Raw genomic sequence first — 11397 nt, forward strand, 5'->3', positions numbered from 1 at the left:
AAGGCTTTGTATAAATTCAAAGTTAATCATGGCAATTGTTAAATTCAAGTGCCTACAGTTCAAGCCAACATATATATATATATATATATATATATATATGCCACGTGATTCTTTATATGGGTTGCTGCTTCAAGCCTTGTCTTCAATGGACAAAATATACTCTGACAAATCTTGAAGCATAGGACATTCGTAGGCATACAAAATTTATTGAATTTAAATTTAATAAGATAATTTGGAGTATAGTTTAAATATACTAGTCCAAATAAATACTATAGGTTAATATAATTAAATTAATTATATAAGTTCAATATATATGGATTAAATAAATAAGTCTTAATCCATTGAACTAGCCCATTTAATTGGACTAAAGTGATGAGCCCACTTCATTAAGCCCAAGTTGTCATCTTCCTAGAGGCCCATTTTGGCGCCACACATCAAATGATGTGGCGCTCCAAGTCAAATGGAAGAGCCAATAGGATCATGTCACGTGTCAAAATGACAAGGCATGCCAAATCACATTAAAAGGCCAATGAAACTGCGCCACGTGTGCAAGTAACATGTTTTGGCCAATCACGGGGCGCGCTATTTGGTCGCCACATTTAACCTATACCAATTTTTTTTAAAACTTTTAACTTGTACCCACTTTTTAAACAACTTCAGCCCCCTTTCTCCTCCTCAAAGTTTTATCTTTTTTTTTCCAGAAGTAAGGTTCATCCCTATTTGCTTCTTCTTATTTCTCCGGTGAGTCCTATAACTTTTCACGCCAACCTATATATCTGAAACAACCAATTTTCTTTCTTCGTCACTTCCTATCACGTGACATGCATATATATATATATATATATATATATATATATATATATATATATATATATATATATATAAAACTTACTTGGTGATTTGTTTGATTAATTACTACTTGTAATTACCTAATCTGGTAAGTAGCGGCAGTAAAAGTCATGAAACTACTCAGGCAAATAATCGTACAGTTCTGTATAAGGACAAAACAGTGAATGAATGAATGAATGGATTGAATCTGCCTCTCTAATTTCTCTGAGGATATTTACAGTGTTTCGTGGATTTTATGCAAAGTAAAGAATCTAACATAGTTTGCAAGTTTGTGGTGCAGTGTTCTCCTGCTGTCTATATATCTAGGTCCTCCTCTAATACAAAACAAAAACTTCAGCTCGCCAGTTACAAAACAAAACTTCAGCTCTAGAGCTGAAGTTCGCCAGTTACAAAAAAAAAAACTTCAGCTCTATACCATATTGTACACAACCTTTTGAGAATACCATACTGTTACATGATATACAATATTATTTCGTGTACCATTAGTAAGTTATAATTACACAAAATTTGAAAGTTTAAAAACGAAATATATCTTCTAAAGTTAATGCAACACTGTGTTCTATCCATCTGAAACAGTCATCTGTTTGAAATCTCAAATAAATGTGATGTAAGCTTTTTAGGATAAGGTAGAACTTTTTCTCCTTTGCTAGAGTACTTGCAGTGCATTTCAAATAAAAATTATCCAAACCTTTTTTACATTATAGGTAGGAAACAAACCAAACAGTTATACGGTCTTTAAGCCAAACATCATTATGATAGAACCAATATCACAAAAAAATTTACTTGACAGTAAGAATTAGAAATGCACATGGTCAAAGCAATATACAAACCAATATTTTATGTAAAACGCTTAATAAAGCTTCTTGTTTTTCCTCAATTTTATTATCATACATACCAAAATCACATTTTATTTAATACCATTAGAGCTGAAGTTTTCCAATTACAAAACAAAAACTTCAGCTATAGAACTGAAGTTCACCAGTTACAAAACAAAAACTTTAGCTCTAGAGCTGAAGTTTGCAAGTTACAAAAATAAAAATTTCAGCTCTAGAGCTGAAGTTTGCAAATTACAAAATAAAAACTTCAGCTCTAGAGTTGAACTTCAGGCCCGGCTACTAGAATGCTGAATTTTTGAGTGATTGCCTTTGCTACTTCAGCTCCGCATGCTGAAGTTATACGAAAAGCGGGTACACTTGCAATTTTTTTTGCAAAGCGGATACAAGTTAAAACGTGACACAAAAAACGGGTATAGATGCAAATCCCCCCGTTTAATTGGACTAAAGTGATGAACCCACTTCATTAAGCCCAAGTTGTCATCTTCCTAGAGGCCCATTTTGGCGCCACGCATCAAATGATGTGGCGCTCCAAGTCAAATGGAAGAGCCAATAGGATCATGCCACGTGTCAAAATGACAAGGCATGCCAAATCACATTAAAAGGCCAATGAAACCGCGCCATGTGTGCAAGTGACATGTTTTGGCCAATCAAATGCAGCATTGTCATACTTCAATTTGATTGGTCGGAAAGAGTTTGTTCTTATCATAACTCTTCCCTCCCACAACTATAAATAGGAGTCTTCATAACCCAGAAAAGACACCAGAAGTTATAACAAAAAGTAAGGGAGAGCTCGTGGATCAAACGCCGGAAATTTTTCTATAAGTTTCAAGCTTCAAGCAACCAAGTTCAAGATCAAGAAATCAAGTTCAAGCTCAAGAACAAAGAACAAATCAAATTCAAGCTCAAGAACGAAGAACAAATCAAGATTCAAGGAATACGAGTTCAAATCAAAATTCGTGCTAGTTGAATCCAAGATCATCGTCTGTGGCAACAAATATAGATTCAAGATCAAGTTTAAGGACCCTTGAATTTATTTACTATTGGAAAGAAGAATCAGGGGATTCATAGAGATTGTAACACTCAAATATTCGAAATAAAATACTACAATCGTTGTAATATTTTTCGGTCTCGATTATTTTCTTGACACAAATTTATTGTCTATAATGTATAAAATTGTTTAACTTTTTTTTTACTTTCTATTTTGGTCGCTTGATTTCAATTAGTTGCTACTTTGGTTCCGGACTCAAAAATGGGCTACGCCAACCAATTTTTTCAAAAATCATCCCTATTCTTTACTATGATAGCATTAATAATCCTTTTCATTTGTCAAATTGTGCACCTTTAGTCCTCGTCAAACATGTTTATTTTTTTTATTGGTGAGTAAGCCTCACGTGACCGGTAGGCTTCATACAGCTCCAATTTTCTTTTTCTCCCTTTTCTCATGTTCGTTAGCTCTTATAAGTTGCAGATACCTTCAATTGAGTATAAAACAAGTTCAATTTAGTTTCTATAGTTTAGTGTGCTTTCTTAGTTAGTCACATATTTCGAAAATAATAAGTGGCCGAACACGATGACAAATTATGATGTATCCAAAGTTAAATATAATATAAACAGTTAAAAGATAAAAACAAATGAATTTAAAATACATAGAAATTAGTTGACAGAAAAAATAATGGCTCTCTATTTTTTGTCTTAGGAATTTTTAGAAACTATATGTGTTGAGAGATGCTAATGTAACAGTGCAATGCGTTAGTGTATTTGGATGTGACACACGTAGTAGTTAGGGGTTAGTAGTTAGGTAGTTTGATGATAATCAGTTAGTTGACAGCTGTATTTAATTGTTAGTTGTAGATCAGAGAGAATTAGTGGTTGTATAAATACATTGAAAAACTAATGGAAGAACAGTAGACGATTTTCATTTCTAGTTTTGTAGTCTCTTTTCTTCTCTCTCACAGAAGCTTCAAGAGAGCTTGGTTGATTCCGTCTCAGCCCTAATGGCCTTTTAGCATGGTGATAGAGCAATTGATTTTGGTAACTCATGCATTTTCCGAGCTAATTACGCAAAGCATTCTGTAAATCTCTTCATCTCCGAGCTTGTTTTTTAGCTATGGCAGCGGAAAAACTCACCTACACACATCCTCTTTTCATGAGTTCAACAGACACTCCTGGTTCAGTGCTCATTCCTATCAAGCTCACTGGATCAAAGAATTATGACTTGTGGAGTAGATCGATGAGAATTGCTCTCCAAGCTAAGAGGAAGCTAGGATTCGTGTTAGGTACTTGTAAGAATGAATTGTTTGATAAGGAGTTGCCTGAGCAGTGGGAAACATGCAATGCAACAGTCCTTTTGTGGATTATCAATACAGTTTTTGAAGATCTACTCAGTGGAATCATGTATGTCTCAGATTCCTACATCATGTGGAAAGACCTCAAGGAGCGATTTAACAAGGTCAATTGCATGAGAATCTGTCACGACCCCAAAACCGTCCTTCGGTCGTGATGACGCCTATCATGGAACTAGGCCAGCCGACACAATCCCAAAAATATTCAACATTTCATAATAAAGGTGTTTTTTTAAGCCATTAACTAATAAAACTCCATAACATAAGTTTAAATGACAAGTGCAGAAACAAACAACAGCCCGACATCGGGGTGTCACAAATCACGAGCAACTATAAGGTCTGTTTAAGTACAAAAAAGTCAATCAATCTCTGCAAACAATACTAAAACAGTCTAAGGAAGATAAGAGCGAGAAGAGAAAGGCCGTGAATGCCGTGCAGCTACCTTGCCGACTCCGAAAGACCCGCTGGATGAAGGATCAGTGTATGCTATCACGATCCGCAACTCCTAGATCTGCACACAAGGTACGAGGAGTAATGTGAGTACGCCAACTCGGTAAGTAATAAAAGTAAATAAAGACTGAGCAGTAAGAAAACACATAATCCCCATCATAACACCACAGTAAGTACAATATACTTCCAAAAACAATATATAAATCAAATCATCTCGTTAAAATCCAATTTCAGTAAAAATCCTTTGAAAAGTGTCTTTTTAATAGTTTCAACAAAGATTCAATGAAGTTTAGAGTAAATTGATGAAAATCATAAATAGCCCCTCGGGAAAGACATGTATTATAAACCGTCCTTCGGGCACAATATCAATTAAAACCAGCCCCTCGGGCAATCTCATAATCACTCGTAATCATCCCCTCGGGCAACATCATATCACTCACTCTGGATACCCGCGCTCACTGGGGGAGTACAGACTCCGGAGGGGCTCCTGCAGCCCAAATGCTACAACAAGCCATCTTGTGGTATAAATCAGGCCCTCGACCTCTCATATATCACAAAATAGTACAACATATTGCGGCGTGCATCCCGATCTCATAATATCCTCACAACACAGGCCTTCGGCCTTACTTAGTCAGAAACCTCTTAAGCCGCTCGGGATAACAATAAAACAGGGTGCTCAGCCCAAAATATCATTTATAGTATCAAAACGGAGTAAATAAAGCTGAGTTATGAAATAAGTAAACCATAGCATGACCGAGTATAGATATTAAACCAAAACAGTGAGGAAATAGTAGTAAAAACCCCCTAAGGGTCCAAACAGATTGACACGAGGCCCAAATATGGCATTCAGCCTAAAACATAGTATTACTTTCCAAAGCACAATAGTATCAAATAGTTTTCAATCAAATATGCGACTTAATAGTCATACGAGATGGGCCAAGTCATAATCCCCAACGGTGCACGCCTCCACGCTCGTCATCTAGCGTGTGCGTCACCTCAAAGTAGCACAACGATGTGAAATCTGGGGTTTTATACCCTCAGGACAACATTTACAATCATTACTTACCTCAAATCGGACAAAACTCTAGCCCGCTATTGCCTTGCCTCTCGAATCAGCATCCAAATGCTCTGAATCTAACCAAAATCAGTATCACATCATTAATACATGCTAAAGGAATAAAGCCCAAGCGAAAATAATCAAATTAACTCAAAAATTCCAAAATTGGTCAAACCCCACCCCGGGCCCACACCTCGGAATCCGATAACAATCACAATACTAGAATCCTTATCCCCTCATGAGTCTATACATACTAAAATCACAAAAATCGGACCTCAAACGGCCCCTCAAATCCCCAATTTAAACTCTCCAATTTCAAGCCCTAATTCCCCAATTTTATCCATAATTTTTCCACAAATTCCATGATTAAACAACGAGAAATCATCACACATATAAGTTTATGACTCAAGTCACTCACCTTGCTTTTAACCCTTGAATCCCTTCTCAAATTCGCCCTCAAAAGCTTCAAAGCCGTCCAAAAATGGTGAGAAATAAGCTGAAAATCGCGAAGATGGCCTTTTATACTTTCTGCCCAGGTGCTGCCTTAATCGCGATCGCAGAAAGACCCTCGCGATCGCGAAGAACAACTTTGTCGGCTCCTGACTTAACTCTACGCGAACACGTTAATCACCACATGAATGCGATGATCTGCCTCTCAGTCCTGATCGCGTTCGCGATGAACAAACACGTGGCCCCTACTTTGGTCCACATAACCCTACGCGAACACGACTTAACCCAAGCGTTCACGATGCTTCACTTGATAAACCTATGTGATCACATCCCTTACTCCACGAACGCGATGAACAACCTAACTGGTCTCTAAAAATGCTCTACACAATCGCGAGCCTCCTCACGCGATCGCGAAGAAGGATCTTCTGCAACAGATAAACCAGCAATTCTGCCAACTTTTCAAGTCCTAAAATGTCGCGTTGGGCATCCGAAACACACCCGAGGCTCTCGGGACCTCAACTAAACATGCCAACACATCCCATAACATTATTCAAACTTAGTCGAGCCTTCAAATCACTCAAAACAACGCCAAAACACCAAATCAACCTTGGATTCAAGCCTAAGAACTTATAAACATCCTCCCCCTCTTAAACAAACGTTTGTCCTCGAACGAGTCAAGAAACATACATGAAGCCTCAAACAAGTATGGATATCTACTCCGCATCTCTCGCTCGGTCTCCCAAGTAGCCTCCTCCACGGGCCGACCTCTCTACTGCACCTTCACTGAAGTTATATCCTTTGATCTCAACTTTCGGACCTACTGCTCCAAAATAGCTACTTGCTCCACATCATAATTCATATCACCGTCTAAATGAACCGTGCTGAAATCCAGAACATGAGACAGATTGCCAATATACTTCCGGAGCATAGAAACATGAAATACTAAATGCACACCCGACAAGCTAGGTGGCAAAGCCAGCTCATAAGCCACCTCCCCAATCCTTCGAAACACCTCAAAAGGCCCAATGAACCGAGGACTCATTTTACCCTTCTTCCCAAATCCCATAATACCTTCATGGGTGAAACCTTCAGTAGAACTTTTTCCCCAACCATGTAAGACACATCACGAACCTTCCTGTCAGCATAACTCTTTTGTCTCGAATCCGTTGTACGAAGCCGCTCCTGAATCACTTTCACTTTGTCCAAGGCATCCTGCACCAAGTCTGTACCCAAAAGCCTGGCCTCGCCCGGCTCAAACCATCATACTAGAGATCTACACCGCCTCCTATATAAAGCTCCTATGGAGCCATCTGAATACTCGACTGATAACTGTTGTTATATGAAAACTCTGCAAGTGGTAGAAAATGATCCTATGAACCCCCAAAATCAATGACAAAAGCGTGCAACATGTCCTCTAATATCTGAATAGTGCGCTCGGACTGCCTATCCGTCTAAGGGTGAAAAGTTGCGCTCAACTCGACCTGAGTGCCCAACTCTCGCTGCACGACTCTCCAAATTTGCGATTTGAACTAAGTACCTTTGTCTGAAATGATGGAAACTGGAACCCCATGTAGGCGAACAATTTCTCAGATATAAATCTCAGCTAACCGCTCTGAAAAATAGGTAGTACACTCAGGAATGAAGTGCACGGACTTGGTCAGCCGATCCACAATCACCCAAATGGCATTGAACTTACTCAAAGTCCGTGGGAGTCCAACTATGAAATCCATGATGATCTGCTCCCACTTCCACTCTGGAATGTCTATCTGCTGAACCAAGCCACCTGGTCTCTGATGCTCGTAATTCACCTGCTGACAATTGCGGCACCGAGCTACAAATGCCACTATGTCTTTCTTCATTCTTCTCCACCAGTAGTGCTGTCTCAAATCCTGATACATCTTCGCGACACCTGGATAGATAGAATACCGCGAGCTGTGGGCCTCCTCCAGAATCAACTCCCGAAGCCTATCTACATTGGGCACACATATCTGGCCCTGCATCCTCAATACCCCATCATCACATATAGTCACATCTCTGGCATCGTCATACTGAACTCTTGTCCTTGAGGACAAGCAAATGAGGATCATCATACTGGCACTCTCTGATGCGATCGAACAAGGAAGACCGAGAAACCACACAAGCTAAGATCCGACTAGGATCTGAAATATCCAACCTCACAAACCGATTGGCTAAGGCCTGAACATCGAGTGCAAGAGGTCTCTCCCCAACAGGAATATATGTCAAACTACCCATAGTCACCATCTTCCAACTCAAGTCATCGGCCACTACATTGGCCTTCCCCGGATGGTACAAGATAGTGATATCACAATCCTTTAGCAGATCCAACGATCTCTGATGCCTCAAATTGAGATCCTTCTGCTTGAACAACTGCTGGAGGCTACGATGATCAGTAAATACCTCACAAGACACACCATAGAGATAATGTCTCCAAATATTCAATATGTGAACAATGGCAGCCAACTCCAAGTCATGAACATAGTAGTCCTTCTCATGGGGCTTCAACTGACGAGAAGCATAAGCAATCACTCTACCCTTCTGCATCAACACACACCCAATACCAACTCTAGAAGCATCACAATATATTATATATGAACCCGAAGCTGATGACAAAACTAACACTGGGGTTGTGGTCAAAAGCAGTCTTGAACTTCTGAAATCTCGCCTCACACTCATCCAACCACCTGAATGGAGCACCCTTTTGAGTCAATTTGGTCAAGGGTGATGCAATAGATGAAAATCCATGAATGAACCGACGGTAATAACCCACAAAACTAGGAAAATTGTGAATCTTTGTGGTTGAGGATGGTCTGGGCCAAATCTGAACTGCCTCTATCTTTTTCGGATCAACCTGAATACCCTCACTGGACACCATGTGCCCCAAGAAAGCCACTGAACTGAGCCAAAAATCACACTTAAAGAACTTTGCATAAAGCTTCTCCTCCCTCAACTGTTGCAATAGAACTCTCAGATGCTCAGCGTGTTCCTCCTGGCTATGCGAGTACATCAAAATATCATCAATAAATACAATAACAAACGAGTCGAGATAAGGCCGAAACATGTTGTTCATCAAATGCGTGAACGCTGTTGGGGCATTGGTCAGCCCAAAAGACACCACAAGGAACTCATAATGACCATATCGGGTGCTGAAAGCCATCTTAAGAATATCCAAGTCCCTGATCTTCAACTGGTGGTACCCCGACCTGAGATCAATCTCGGAGAACACCCTCGCTCCCTGAAGCTAGTCAAATAAATAATCAATACGAGGCAAATGATTCTTGTTCTTGATTGTGACTTTGTTCAAATGCCTATAATCAATGCACATCCTCATCGTGCCATCCTTCTTATTTACAAATAGTACAGGTGCACCCCAAGGCGACACACTAGGTCGAATAAACCCTTTATCGAGGAGTTCCTGAAGCTGCTCCTCCAACTTCTTTAGCTCCGCCGGTGCCATACGATACAGTGGAATAAAAATAGGCTAAGTGCCCGGCACCAAATCAATACTAAAGTCAATATCCAAGTCCGGTGGCATGCCTGGCAGGTCTACAGGAAACACATCTAGAAAGTTCCTCACTACTGGGGCTGAATCAATGGTAGGAGTCTTTGTACTAACATCCCTCACAAAGGCTAAGCAAGAAAGACAACCCTTCCCAACCATCCGTTGGGCCTTCAAAAATGAAATCACCCTACTGGGAACAAAATCAGTCGAACCTTGCCACTCGATTCATGGCACACCCGGCATAGCCAACGTCACTGTCTTAGCATGATGGTCCAAAATAGTATGACACGGAGATAACCAATCCATGCCCAATATCACATCAAAATCGACCATACAAAGAAATAGAAGGTCCACTTAGGTCTCCCAACCCCCAATAGTCACTACACATGACCGATATACGCGGTCCACAATAATAGTATTGCCCACTAGAGTAGATACACGAATAGATTAAACAAGAAACTCACAGGGCATATCCAAATAACGAGCAAAATATGATGACACATATGAAAAAGTGGAACCAGTATCAAATAACACAGAGGCATATCTGTGGTAAACTGAGACAATACCTGTAATCACAACATCTAAAGCAATAACATCTGGTCTGGGTGAGAGTACATAGAAATGGGCGTGACCACCACATGATCGACCTCCCCCTCTACGGCGACCCTTAGCTGACTGTCCCCTACCTCTAGCTGGGTGGGTGGGTGGTGAAGTAATTGGTGCTGAAGTCGATAGCTGACTCCTCTGTTGAAGCGGACCGCCATGACGATGAGGACACTGCCTCCACATATTCCCCAACTCCCCACACTCATAACAACCTCCTAGTGCTGGAGACGAGGACTGGAGGGAACCCCTAGCACCGGGATGACTAGCAGAAGAACCTGGCATAGAAAAGCCCTGAATTGATGGAGCACGGGACGAATTATGGACTGGAAGGGAACTAAGTGATGAATGGCCCTGATGAGAATTGTGAGAACTATGGCCTGATGATGCCCCACAATAAACTGGGTGAGCTGACTATGCATGTCTGAATGGACAGCCTCTGCCATGGTAAAACTGACCCCCACGAGGAGTACCATTGAATCCATCCTGACCACGAGACCTCTTGGCCTCCCTCTCAACCCTCTCCTGACCACGAACCATCTCAATATGTCGAGCTATGTCAACAACCTCATCAGAAGTAGCACCAGATACTCTCTCTAGTCATAAGCAACCGAAGCTGAAAACTGAGGCCATCTATAAACCTTCTGATCCTCTCTCGGTCTGTGGGAACCAACCAGACCGCATGACGAGCCAACTTGGAGAACCACATCTCATACTGTGTAACAGACCTATCACCCTGAAGAAGCTGCTCGAACTGCCTGTGTAGCTCCTCTCGGCGAGACTCAGGTACAAACTTCTCCAGAAAGAGAAAGGAGCACTGCTACCAAGAAAGGGGCGCTGCGCCAACCGGCCTATGCCTCTCGTAAGCTTCCCACCAACTAAGTGCAGCCTTGAAGAACTGGAAAGTAGTGAATGAGACCCCACTAGTCTACAAAATACCTGCGGTCCGAAGCATCCTCTAACACTTATCCAAGAAACCTTGTGCATCCTCAACCTCAGCACCACTAAATGATAGAGGTTGGAGCCTACCAGACCTCTCCAATCTGCGATGCTCATCCTCTAGCATAATAGGAGCGACATAGTCTTGAGTAGCTGCAACCGGCTAGGCTGGAGGTTCCCCCGGTGTCTGAAGTCCCTGCACAACCTGCTCAGGTGTGTGAGCGATGGGAGTTTGAGTATCTCCCCCGGCCTGAGAAGTGGTTGTGTCTGTAGTAACTGAGACTGCCTGAGCTAGGCCATTGCACATTGATAGAATCTGGGCTAGGGCCTCCTAAAGTCCTGGAATAATAA

This window comes from Nicotiana sylvestris, chromosome 12, assembly GCF_000393655.2.
Source record: "Nicotiana sylvestris chromosome 12, ASM39365v2, whole genome shotgun sequence".
In the NCBI taxonomy this organism is placed as follows: Eukaryota; Viridiplantae; Streptophyta; class Magnoliopsida; order Solanales; family Solanaceae; genus Nicotiana; species Nicotiana sylvestris.